The following is a 12,821-nucleotide window of genomic DNA, read 5'->3' on the forward strand; positions in this document are numbered from 1 at the left end:
CCTCATTCTCCTTTGTTCCTCATCTCCTTTTCTCTACACAAACTCTGCACTAACTGTCTTCTCTTTCAGCACTGCACCATCCTGGCTGCCTCTCCTCTCCTCCACGTGGCCTGACTCTGCTCTCCAACCTGCTCTCTGCTCTAATGCTAATCTCAGGAACCGAGAGAGAGCAAGCTCCCAGTCTGCCCCACTTTATAGTGCAGAAATCAAAACCTTTAATCCAATATACAAAATAGGGAAGTCTCTAATACAGGGGTCCCCAAACTTTTTACACAGGGGGCCAGTTCACTGTCCCTCAGACCATTGGAGGGCCAGACTATAAAAAAAACTATGAACAAATCCCTATGCACACTGCACAGATCTTATTTTAAAGTAAAAAAACAAACAAAATGGGAACAAATACAATATTTAAAATAAAGAACAAGTAAATTTAAATCAACCAACTGACCAGTATTTCAATGGGAACTATGCTCCTCTCACTGACCACCAATGAAAGAGGTGCCCCAATGAGATACCACCTCACACCTGTTCGATTAGCTGTTATTAGCAAGTCAGGTAATAGCAAATGTTGGAGAGGCTGTGGAGAAAAAGGAACCCTCATACACTGTTGGTGGGAATGTAAAGTAGTACAACCATTATGGAAGAAAGTATGGTGGTTCCTCAAAAAACTGAAAATAGAACTACCTTATGACCCAGCAATCCCTCTACTGGGTATATATCCCCAAAACTCAGAAACACTGATACGTAAAGACACATGCAGCCCCATGTTTATTGCAGCATTGTTCACAGTGGCCAGGACATGGAAACAACCAAAAAGCCCATCAATAGATGACTGGATAAAGAAGATGTGGCACATATACACTATGGAATACTACTCAGCCATAAGAAATGATGACATCGGAACATTTACAGCAAAATGGTGGGATCTTGATAACATGATACGAAGCAAAATAAGTAAATCAGAAAAAAACAGGAACTGTATTATTCCATACGTAGGTGGGACATAATAGTGAAACTAAGAGACATTGATAAGAGTGTGGTGGTTACGGGGGGGAGGGGGGAATGGGAGAGGGATAGGGGGTGGGGAGGGGCACAAAGAAAACAAGATAGAAGGTGACAGAGGACAATCTGACTTTGGGTGGTGGGTATGCAACATAATTGAATGACAAGATAACCTGGACTTGTTATCTTTGAATATATGTATCTTGATTTGTTGATGTCACCCCATTAAAAAAATAAAATTATTAAAAAAAAAAAAAAAAGAAATAAAAAAAAAACAAAACAAGAAAGAGGTGCCCCTTCTGGAAGTGCAGCGGGGGCCGGATAAATGGCCTCAGGGGGCCGCATGTGGCCTGCGGGCCATAGTTTGGGGACCCCTGCTCTAATACAAAGTCACATATCTGAGGCATGATGGGATTGTACCACCCCACATCCAAAAGAGTGGGAAAGGCTTAGTCCTAAAACCAAGCCCCAGACTACAAGGATCCTGCCTGCCCACAGCCCGCCCCCAACACACATTAATATCACCCAGGCGAAGGGCTTCCATGTGGGCAGCACCATCTTTAACAAAGTGAGCATAATATATTTTATCTGCCCAACAGAGATATATTTATGCAAAAAACAGAACAGGGTAAAATGGATCAGGGATATTGAAACTATGTTGGCTTGGACTAAGGGAAAAAAAAGCAATACCCAGCCACTGATCTGCCCTTTAGGAGTGGCTGGGGTTGTGACTGACATTAATTGTTCGCATGATCTGGAAACGCTAAGGAAAGTAACTAACATAAATTGGCCCCAGGTTGTTAGTGCCTTTCCTCATCATTCCTGGGGCGTGGAGAGTCACTGCCTGACAAAAACAAAAGAAAACTTTCCACCCAGGCTGCCAAAGGTCTCCAGGGACAAAGCACAAACCTGAGCTCACAGTAAAAAACAAACAAACAAACAAACAAAACTATTAATGGCAGATTTAGGATTCAATAAAGAGTTGATGCTGAAACCCATGCTTGTAACTCCTGTCGATGTGCCTTCTACACACACACCAGGACATACCACACACCCTCACGGACAGGGTTGCCTTAGGATCCAAGGTATTTAGGAAATCACCTACTCCAATCTCCCTAACAAGGCAGGCATCTTTCTGTAGCATGACACAGATCATCAGCCTCTGCCTGAATACCTCTAGGGAAGGAGTATACATTCCTTCCTTGGATAATGAGCAAAAACAACACGAAATAGGCTCCTTCATCCTGAGTCAGGTGATCTTGGACAGGATCATTAACCAGATGAATTTAAGTATTTTAATCTGTGAAATGGGGATATCGTCTCATAGGGCCATGCTGAGGCTAAATAGAGCAATGGATATAAAAGTTTATTAGACACATAATAGATAATCTTATTTTTTCTTCTCATTAACATCTAGATCTAAGTAACAATAAAAAGACTTATTTGGCCCTGGCCAGTTGGCTAAATGGACAGAGCATCAGCCCTGTGTATGAATGTCCTTGGTTCAATTCCTGGTCAGAACACACAGGAGAAGCAACCCTCTGCTTTTCTTCCCTACTTCTCCCCCATCTCTCCCTTTTCCCCTCCTGTAGCAGTGGCTTGATTGGTTCAAGCACTGGCCCCAGGCACTGAGGATAGCTCATTGAAGCATCAACCTCAGAGGCTAAAAATAGCTCAGGTGATTGTTGGTCCCAGAGAAGGGTTGCCAGGTGGATCCTGATCAGGGTGCAAGCAGGAGTCTGTCTCGTTATCGCCCCTCTTCTCACTTAAAAAAGACTTACTATGCTTTGCATTTATCAGCTCCAATGATAGGCATTAGATTTTTTAAAAATCTAAATTTTAGAGGGAACAAATCTCATTCATTTCAATATTCCACTGGGGATGAGTTTTGCTATGTAAAAAATTGCTAATTTCGTCTGACCAGGTGGTGGCGCAGTGGATAGAGCGTCGGACTGGGATTCAGAGGACCTGGGTTCGAGACCCCGAGGTTGCCAGCTTGAGCATGGGCTCATCTGGTTTGAGCAAAAAGCCCACCAGCTTGAACCCAAGATCGCTGGCTCCAGCAAGGGGTTACTCGGTCTGCTGAAGGCTCGTGGTCAAGGCACATCTGAGAAAGCAATCAATGAACAACTAAGGTGTTGCAATGCGCAATGAAAAACTAATGATTGGCCTGACCTGTGGTGGTGCAGTGGGATAAAGCGTCGACCTGGAACACTGAGGTCGCCGGTTCCTAAACCTTGGGCTTGCCTGGTCAAGGCACATATGGGAGTTGATGCTTCCTGCTCCTCCCCCTTCTCTCTCTCTCTCTGTCTCTCTCTCTCACTCCTCTCTCTCTCTAAGAAAAATCAATAAAAAACTAATGATTGATGCTTCTCATCTCTCTTCGTTCCTGTCTGTCTATCCCTCTCTCTGACTCACTGTCTCTCTAAAAAAAAAATACATAGCCTGACCAGGCGGTGGCGCAGTGGATGGAGCGTCGGACTGGGATGCGGAGGACCCGGGTTCGAGACCCCGAGGTCGCCAGCTTGAATGCGGGCTCATCTGGTTTGAGGAAAGAGCCCACCAGCTTGAACCCAAGGTCGCTGGCTCTAGCAAGGGGTTGCTCGGTCTGCTGAAGGCCCGCGGTCAAGGCACGTATGAGAGAGCAACCAATGAACAACTAAGGTGTTGTAATGCGCAATGAAAAACTAATAGTTGATGCTTCTCATCTCTCTCTGTCCCTGTCTATCCCTCTCTCTGACTCTCTCTCTGTCTCTGTAAAAAATAAATAAAATTTAAAAAATATACATAATTGCTAATTTCTATTTAATTTTGAACCAACTCTGTTTCTGAATTTCAAAGTGTCTTCTATTTCCAGTCTGAAGGCTTGTGGCTACCTACTTACTCCGTCTGTGCTGGGATGGGGGATGAGTCTGCGAAGTCTCTTGATTGGGGATGGGTATAACCTCCACTGTGAGGACTCGCTCTCTTTTTTTTTCAAGACTAAATTTTATTCACTTAGACTCCATAATTTAAAAATTATGTTATTATTTACATGCAATACAATTAACCTACTTAAGGGGTACATTTTGCTGAAATTCTATAATTGTAGACAATTGCATAGCCACCCCACAATCAAGATATAGAACAATTCCCTCACTTTAAGTTTTCCCCTTTAGATCCTTGATTTTTTTAAAATTTAATTTAATTTTTTTTTTTTTTTTTTTTTTTTACAGAGACAGAGAGAGAGTCAGAGTGAGGGATAGACAGGGACAGACAGACAGGAACGGAGAGATGAGAAGCATCAAACATTAGTTTTTTTAGCATTAATCATTGTTTTTTTTTCGTTGCGTATTGCGACACCTTAATTGTTCATTGATTGCTTTCTCATATGTGCCTTGACCGCAGGCCTTCAGCAGACCGAGTAACCCCTTGCTTGAGCCAGTGACCTTGGGTCCAAGCTGGTGAATTTTTGCTCAAACCAGATGAGCCCGTGCTCAAGCTGGCTACCTCGGGGTCTCGAACCTGGGTCTTCCGCATCCCAGTCTGATGCTCTATCCACTGCGCCGCCACCGCCTGGTCAGGCAGATCCTTGATTTTTTTAAAGTAGCTTTTTAAAAATACTTTTCTCTCTTTTTCCTTTATTTAAATTTTATTTATTGAATTTTAGAGAGAGAGGATGTGATAGAGAGAGAGACAGACAGACAGACAGAAACATCAACCTGTTCTTGTATGTGCCCTGACTGGAGATTGCACTGGCAACCTTTGGCTATAGGGATAATGACCAACTGACCATCTGGCCAGGGATAGGTCCTTGATTTTAAGAGGAATGTTGACAAATTGGCTGCAGTTTAGGGTTAGAAGTCTTGAAGTCATGGCATTGGCAAACCACCTTAAGGACTGAGGCTTATGGAGAATGTACCAGCCTTCCAATATTTGAAGAGCTGCTATGTAGATAAAGAGTGAACTTAAGGAAGCTTAGAGGGAGCCATCAGGACCTGGGGGTGGAAATCAGAGATATTTTGACTCAATATAAAAAATGAATTTCTAATAACAATATAATAACAACTATTTACAGATGATGAAAGTGAGACTCAGAGTTAAAAATTAATTACTCTAGATCAAACACCTGGGAAGTGGTAACTTCAGAATTTGAATCCAGGTGTTCTGATTTTCAATCCAGATTTTCCCATTCTCCCCTTTTCTTGGAAATATATGCAGGAGGCTCAGGGGGCATGGTGTCAAGGTGAACATGGCCTGAGTTAGTTGCTCAGATGTTCATCATTTTGATCATTTATTTTCTAGCTTGGGCCATGTTTTTGTTGGGGACAGCCAAGGCCCAGTGAAGACCAGTGTCCCTTCCAGCATGCGTGGAGGAGGGGGAGGCCACGCTCTCCTCAGCCTGTGGTTTGCTTTGCTTCATTCCTGGAGCCACCTGGTAATGCCTCTGTTGGAGGCCAAGCAGGTACACATAGGATTTGGGCAGACCACAGAAGAACCAGGGAGCTGAAAGGCGGGCCATTCCTATTGATTGGATTCTCACAATGGCGGATGAGTGAACAGAACACCGCCTCCAGTGATCAGGAAAACCACCTCTTGTAGCGGCAGGCAAGCAAACAGGAAAACTGCTCCTAGGGGAAAGGCTACACCCACACGTGGCTTTCTTCCACGTGCTCACGCATTCATCACGCAAAACAAGTGAGCAAGCCTAACCACAGCTGTTTTCCCTACACCTCTTTTGTGCGGGTTTCCAGTGTAGGTTGAGGATACAGGTCAGTGAGGAGCTGGGTGCTGGGTTAGCCTGTGTGAGTGCCACTGATAAGCGTAGAGGCCTGAACAGGAACATAGAACAGGGACACAGTTCAGTGCCCTGAGGCAAAAGGCACAGTGGCGTCACTGACAGAAAGTACCGAACATAGTACCGTGTTGAACACAGCACACAATAGGTAGAGAATGAGCAATTCTGATTAATCAATAGGCGGGTAGGTATCTCAAAACTGAGCTACTTCCCTTGCCCTTTTGTTAGCTCTAAAGAAGTTCTCCTTCCTAATTTCTTCATTCTTGGCTCTGCTTCTATTTGTATCAGTAAATATCTGTAGGAATTGGGGATCGGGGCCATTCTCATGAAACCTATAGGGGATTGAGAGGCGGTCTCCCCCAGGCCCCTCGATGCACTCCATCTGGTCTCTGAGTAGTTATTGCCTTCGCAACAGACAGGGAGCAGCTGCTGGCTCGGCTGGGCTTGGGCCTGAGAGGAGTTTGGAGAAATGCCTTCCACCTACCTAGCTGGGTTTGACTGAGAGACTGAGGGTGAAAGGGGGAAACAATTGAGAATAAAACAGCATTCTCAGGTGAAAGAGAGGAAAAAAGGAGAGAGAGAGGGAAGAGAGAGTGTGTAACAAGAGGAAGGGAGCCTGAGTGATAAGAGCTAGGGCTTTATTGTTCAACTCCTAGGGAGCAAGTTAGAGCTTCCACTGCCAGAGGAGAAAGGACAGGCAGGTGAGGAGCTTTGCTCCATTTACTGGGCTTATTGGCCTTGTGGCCTTCTTCTTCTATTGTGGTTGCACAGGTTACTGCCCCCCAGGAAGACCTCACTGCGTGAGGATGCTCAAGTGACCCTCAGCCCTCACCTGTGGATGGGAGACAGCAGGCGCCCCTAAGGCATTGGGTGTTAGTTGGATGTGACCAAGGCATCTGCGGAAGAGAGGGAACTGAGAAGGCAGAGGCACCTCCCCCCGCTGCACTTCTCCTCTTTTCTGCCCTCCTTTTCTCTGGGAGGGGCTGGTGAGCAGTGGAATTCCGCAGTTAGGCAGGTGGGCCAGTGCATTGGGTTTGTCCAGCTTAGGGCCCAGCCCACTGGCAGGAAGCAAGACAGAGGTCACTTGAATTCAGACCATGTGTCCCTGTTAAATACATCAGCTTTTAAATCAATCTTTGTTCAAAGTCCAGTGAGTTCCAAGACAACAACTCAGCAGCAGAGAGTGAATTCCTGAGTGGATCCAGCAGCTTTTCCTTCTAGATCCAGGTAAGAAATTACTCTGTGTCCCTCTGACTGACAGACTGGCCACCTGGGCCTGAACCACCTTGTTTCTTTTCCTTTTTCCTTTTCTAAGCAGTAGCTGGCTGTCCAGGGCAGAAGAGAGGCCCATGGGGAAGGAGCAAGGAGCCAGGCCCCTTTGGTGATGGGGCGTATGTGGGTGAGAACTAGTCTCCTAGATTGTCTCTGCTTGAGACCCAACACTCGCAGGTGAGGGTCTGTTTCACAAAGGAGTTGGTAAACTGATCCTCAGAAAAAGCTTTCCCAGGGTTGCATGGAGGTTTTGATGTACAGCCAAAGGGAGTGAGACACCAGACCTCACAGGTCACAGGAAGATACTTATAGGACCTTCCCACTAATGCAAGGGTTTTGGGTATTTTCTTAAAGGATTCAACCTAATGTAACTGAATAATAAACATAGGCACTGCTCCTCTTTTCATCACTTTATAGCACTGAGCAATAAGGAAAAATGAACTAGATTTTCTAAGCTGGCCAAATTTTAAAATGTAGATCTTCAGACTCTATCCTTTGGAGTTTCTAGTTCTTTGGCTCTTGTGTGCATCTGAAAAAATATTTGTTTTTTTTTAATACTTATCTAGATGATTTTTTTTCCCTAGATGATTCTTATGTGCAGGCAGGTGTGGGAACCACTGTTAGCTTCTTTCCTAAGCAGAGGGGTTAAAGGACTTAAAATTCATCTCAGGAGAATCCTGTTCTGGCTGGCTCTGCAAGAAGGACACATTCCTCCTTGGTTCCAGTCCTGCAGCATTGCGCTGACATGCTCTCATTTCTGTATCCAGAAGTCACAGGGCTACTGTCTCAGGTCATGGTTGTCTAGTCACCCGGAGTCACTTGTTCCTTACTGAAGCAAATAACTCAGGGACTTGACATTTGTGTTATGACTAACTGTATTGGTCGTAGCGTTGACTCTGTTGCATGTTCTTTGCACTATAAATCCATGAAGTTGCTAGTAAAGAGGTCTTATATTCAAAGACCACTGGCTAGACAGCTGCTCCTCATCCAGAGGGAAGAACATAGGGCTGGAATGCAAATAACCTGGGTTGTGATTCAGTTGTTAGTGACAGGCTCTTAGACAAGTTGTTTAGCCAGTTGCAGCTTCAATTTTATCATCTATTAAAGCCTCTCATCTTTTGCTGAAGACTGAACTGAAAAGAAAATAATAAATATGTGTTTGAGCAGAAACATAAATGTTCTCACATTTCAAATGTATGTATCCAAAGGCTCGGTGGAATCGTGGGAGAAACAGCCTTGTGGCTACTTGGAGTCCTTGTCCAGTCTTTGAATCTCATTGAGCTTCTATTTACTCATCTAAAAATATGGAATTGAGACTTAATGATCACAATTGTTATTTTCAGCCTACTAAGTATAACAGATCCTGGCATTTTGAAGGCTGGATCCTTCTTGCCACTTGGGTATGAAGTAAAATTTGAGCCCCCCCAGGAAGGAAGGGCTTTAAAATCATCTTCCTCCTCTACTCTACCCCTGTATCCCTCATTTGTATCCTTATTATCAGAAATTATCTTGTTTACTTTTTTCTTTTTTTTTTGTATTTTTCTGAAGTGAGAGGCAGGGAGGCACAGACACAGACTCCCACATGTGCCCGACCAGGATCCACCCGGCATGCCCACTAGGGGGCAATGCTCTGCCCATCTGGGGCGTTGCTCCATTGCAACCAGAACCATTCTAGCACCTGAGGTGGAAGCCATGGAGCCATCCTCAGCGCTCAGGCCAACTTTGCTCCAATGAAGCCTCAGCTGCGGCTGGAGGAAGGGTGGCGAAGCAGATGGTAGCTTCTACTGTGTGCCCTGACCAGGAATTCGAACCCGGGACATTCACATGCCAGGCCGATCGATGCTCTACTACTGAGCCAGCTGGTCAGGGCTTTGTTTACTTTTTATATACCATCTTGGCAAGATATTTAGCTTCAAGAGACCAGAATGTGCCTGGCTTGTGGTGGTGCAGTGGATGGACCATCAACCTGGAATGCTGGGGTCGCTGGTTTGAGGCCCCGGGTTTGCCCGGTCAGGGCGCATATGAGAAGCAACTGCTATGAGTTAATGCTTCCCACTCCTTCCCCACCCTCACTTCTCTATCTCTCTTCTCTCTAAAATCAATAAATAAAATATTTTAATAATAATAATAAAAAGAGCAGGGATGTCCTTTGTGTCCTGCTGTAATTCCAGTTCCTAGAACAATACCTGGTGAGAGTAGATGCTTAGATATTTGGATAAATGGAAGTTAGTGTGGCAGGGAAGGAGGTGCGAGGATAGAATCAGGACATTTTGATAAACTTTTCCAAAGGAGAGGAGTTGGAAGAATTCTGATACTCAGGTCATCTGAGGTCTCAAGTCTGATCATGTGGAAATGGGCATCTCTGTTTTACATTTTGGTTAAATGATTTTCACATTTGTTGCATAGGAATTTGATAAGAGTAGCAAGTTAGAGCTAGACACATTGCCCTCAAGATCTCAGCAACTCCTCACCTTAATCCTTCATGAGAGACTGCCCAGATTTCTTTCATTTCTTTGCCTGGTTGGTTTCATGGCTAGATGATTAAGAGCATGGATGTGGAACTGGAAACCTGCATCCCAGAGCAGATGTATTCTTCCTCTCTACATCTCCATTTCCTCATCAGTCAAACAGGCATAATAGAACCTAGTTCCTAGTTATGAGTATTACATGGGAGAATGCGCTTTGTACCTAGTACACCTGAAGTATATTCTGATGATCTTCAGACAGCTTTGTGAGAGGCATGACCCTAGGGAAGGAAGAAACCCTGGTAGTGGCAAGGGTCCCCCCGCAACCCTGCCCCGGGACAGAGAGAAAGTCAGAGAGAGGGATAGATAGGGACAGACAGACAGAAACAGAGAGAGATGAGAACCATCAATCACCAGTTTTTCGTTGCAACACCTTAGTTGTTCATTGATTGCTTTCTCATATGTGCCTTGACTGTGGGGCTACAGCAGACCGAGTAACCCCTTGCTCAAGCCAGCGTCCTTGGGTCCAAGCTGGTGAGCTTTGCTCAAACCAGATGAGCCCGTGCTCAAGCTGGCAACCTTGGGGTCTCAAACCTGGGTCCTCCGCATCCGAGTCCGACACTCTATCCACTGCGCCACCGCCTGGTCAGGCTCAAGGGGTTTTGATAAGCAGGAAAGATAGCACCTACTAGTTTACCTGATGACAGCTAGGGAGGGCTTGCTCTTGGTCTCAGATGACCCCCAGCTTCAGCAGCTCCAAGCCTCACAGACATAAACACTGAAGCTCCTCTGTAACCTACAGAACTGAGTCTAAGGCACTTTACCGTCTAAACTTCTTTGTCTTTTCCACATTTCTCTGTCCTCTGGCTGTTCTGAACCATTCACCATTCCTGAACTCACCTGTACTATTTATTTTGTCTTCCTCCTCCCACTTGAATTTTCTAACACAGAATATCCCTTATGGTTTGAAAAGAGCCCAGACTCAGTTGGGTTTGAATTCAGGTTCTGTTGGGTTCTCCAAACAGCCATGGGAAACTAACTTAAATTTTCAGAGTCTTTTTTTTCCTCATTGTAAAATGGACCAGGAAGATGAAATGAAAACTCATAAAAGTTATCTCAGCTGGTGCTTGGATCCTAGTGAGAGCTCAGTAAATATGTATAACAATAACAACCCACTTAACTTTTTTTTTCTTTTTCAATTATGGTTGACATGCAATATTACATTAGTTTTAGGTATTAGATGTTTATATAACTTACAAGCTTATTGATCACTCTGATAAATTTGGTACCCATCTAGCACCATACATAGTTACTGCAATATTATTGACTCTATTCCCTGTGCTGTACTCTGAATCCCTCTCATTATTTTCATAACTGGCAATTTGTACTTAATCTCTTTCACCTTTTTTACTCATCCCCTCAACCTCCCCTCCCACCTGGTGACCATTGTTTTGTTCTCTGTATCAGTGAGTTTGTCTCTGTACAAAACATTTACTTTTTAATATTCCAGCACCCCTGCCCTTTTTTTTTTTGTATTTTTCTGAAGCTAGAAACAGGGAGAGACAGTCAGACAGACTCCAGCATGCGCCCAACCAGGATCCACCCGGCACACCCACCAGAGGGCGATGCCCTGCCCCTCCGGGGCGTCGCTCCTTCGCGACCAGAGCCACTCTAGCGCCTGGGGCAGAGGCCAAGGAGCCATCCCCAGCGCCCGGGCCATCTTTGCTCCAGTGGAGCCTTGGCTGCGGGAGGGGAAGAGAGAGACAGAGAGGAAGGAGAGGGGGATGGGTGGAGAAGCAGATGGGCGCTTCTCCTATGTGCCCTGGCTGGGAATCGAACCCAGGACTTCTGCATGCCAGGCCGACGCTCTACCACTGAGCCAACCGGCCAGGGCCACCCCTACCCTTTTTTGGTAGTTATGTTCATAACTCTCTTCACTGCACTCTGGGCTCTGTGAGGGCAGGACAGTATCTAATCTGGATTGAGCTCAGTGTCTGCCCCACAGTAAGTACCAAATATAATTTATTGATTATATAAATGATACTTGAAATTCAGAGGATGGAGTGGTACCTTTAGACTTTACTGGTCAGGAAAGGATTTGTATATAATCTAACATTTGAACTTAGCCTTGAAAATAGGTAGGTCTTGGATTCATTCACGTGTAAAAAATGTTTGCTTAGGTCACAGGCATCCCCAAACTGCGGCTCCCTGAGGCCATTTACGGCCCCCCCCCGCACTTCTGGAAGGGGCACCTCTTTCATTGGTGGTCAGTGAGAGGAGCATTGTATGTGGTGGCCCTCCAATGGTCTGAGGGACAGTGAACTGGCCCCCTGTGTAAAAAGTTCGGGGACCCCTGGCTTAGGACATAATCTTAAGTGGGATGGTATTTCAGGCAGAGCATGGGGTCTGCTGAGGAGTAGAGCAGAATGGGCTGGATTATGCTGAACCTCAAAACCTGAGCCAGGCACCTGGACTTTTTCTTGAATATGTATCTAGAGGCTAAGATGGTGAGAGCAAGAACAGGAAGTGCCTCAAGTCATCTTGAGCAGTGACTGGGAGAGATGGGAAGTGGAAGGACCCTGGTATATACAAAAAAAGTGAGAGGGTAGCAATGCAAGTTTAAAGGCTCTTGTTAAACAAGATGCCAATTTGGGGGGATAGCTTTGTTCTAGCCAACCCTCAGGATGGTTTGGCTATTATCAGGCACTAGTTTTATCAGTAGGAGTAGATAGTGTTTCCTTTCCTTTCTGTGAGGGCCTTTTTGTATTCGCACAATATTGACTCCATCTCTCGCCCAACATACAGAACTCTTAGATAAACAAGTAAAGTGTGAAAGACTTTGAACTACAGCCCAGAGTCCTACCATCCTACCATATAGGACAAAGTGTCATTCATGGTGGCTGGGGCAGTACTTAGTACCAGAAGGACAAATAAACTGCGAGATAAACAGATTCCATTCCTTATCCTAAGTCAGAAACAAGAATTGAATTACTCACTGGGCCTTTAATCACTCTTCTCCACATAGTTCAACATGCAATGCATTTCATTAACTTTCTACACTTGAAATCTATTGCTCGGGAAGAACAAACAGTAACTATCACAGTGGGGAAATACAGTTAGCAAATACATATTTTAGGGCTCCACATATCCTATTTTTATTTTTATTTTTGTATTTTTCTGAAGCTGAAAACGGGGAGAGACAGTCAGACAGACTCCCGCATGCGCCCGACCGGGATTCACCCAGCACGCCCACCAGGGGTGACGCTCTGCCCACCAGGGGGCAATGCTCTGCCCCTCCGAGGCGT

General features: G+C 45.1%; 1 protein-coding gene across 4 annotated transcripts in view; it reads left to right on the forward strand.

Annotated features, from left to right (window-relative positions):
* The first annotated feature begins 6,862 nt into the window (after window positions 1-6,862).
* PDZK1 (PDZ domain containing 1) overlaps window positions 6,863-12,821 on the forward strand; it is a 28,089-nt gene continuing 22,130 nt past the window's right edge. Inside the window, exon 1 of one of the 4 annotated variants that reach the window (XM_066261722.1) lies at window positions 6,863-7,006. The gene's annotated coding sequence lies outside the window, so the exon portion shown is untranslated. Of the gene's footprint in view, window positions 7,007-7,097; window positions 7,229-12,821 lie in introns of those variants that run through there. The other 3 variants (XM_066261723.1, XM_066261724.1, XM_066261725.1) reach the window with 3 other exon arrangements.

This window comes from Saccopteryx bilineata, chromosome 2 (genome assembly GCF_036850765.1).
Source record: "Saccopteryx bilineata isolate mSacBil1 chromosome 2, mSacBil1_pri_phased_curated, whole genome shotgun sequence".
NCBI lineage: Eukaryota > Metazoa > Chordata > Mammalia > Chiroptera > Emballonuridae > Saccopteryx > Saccopteryx bilineata.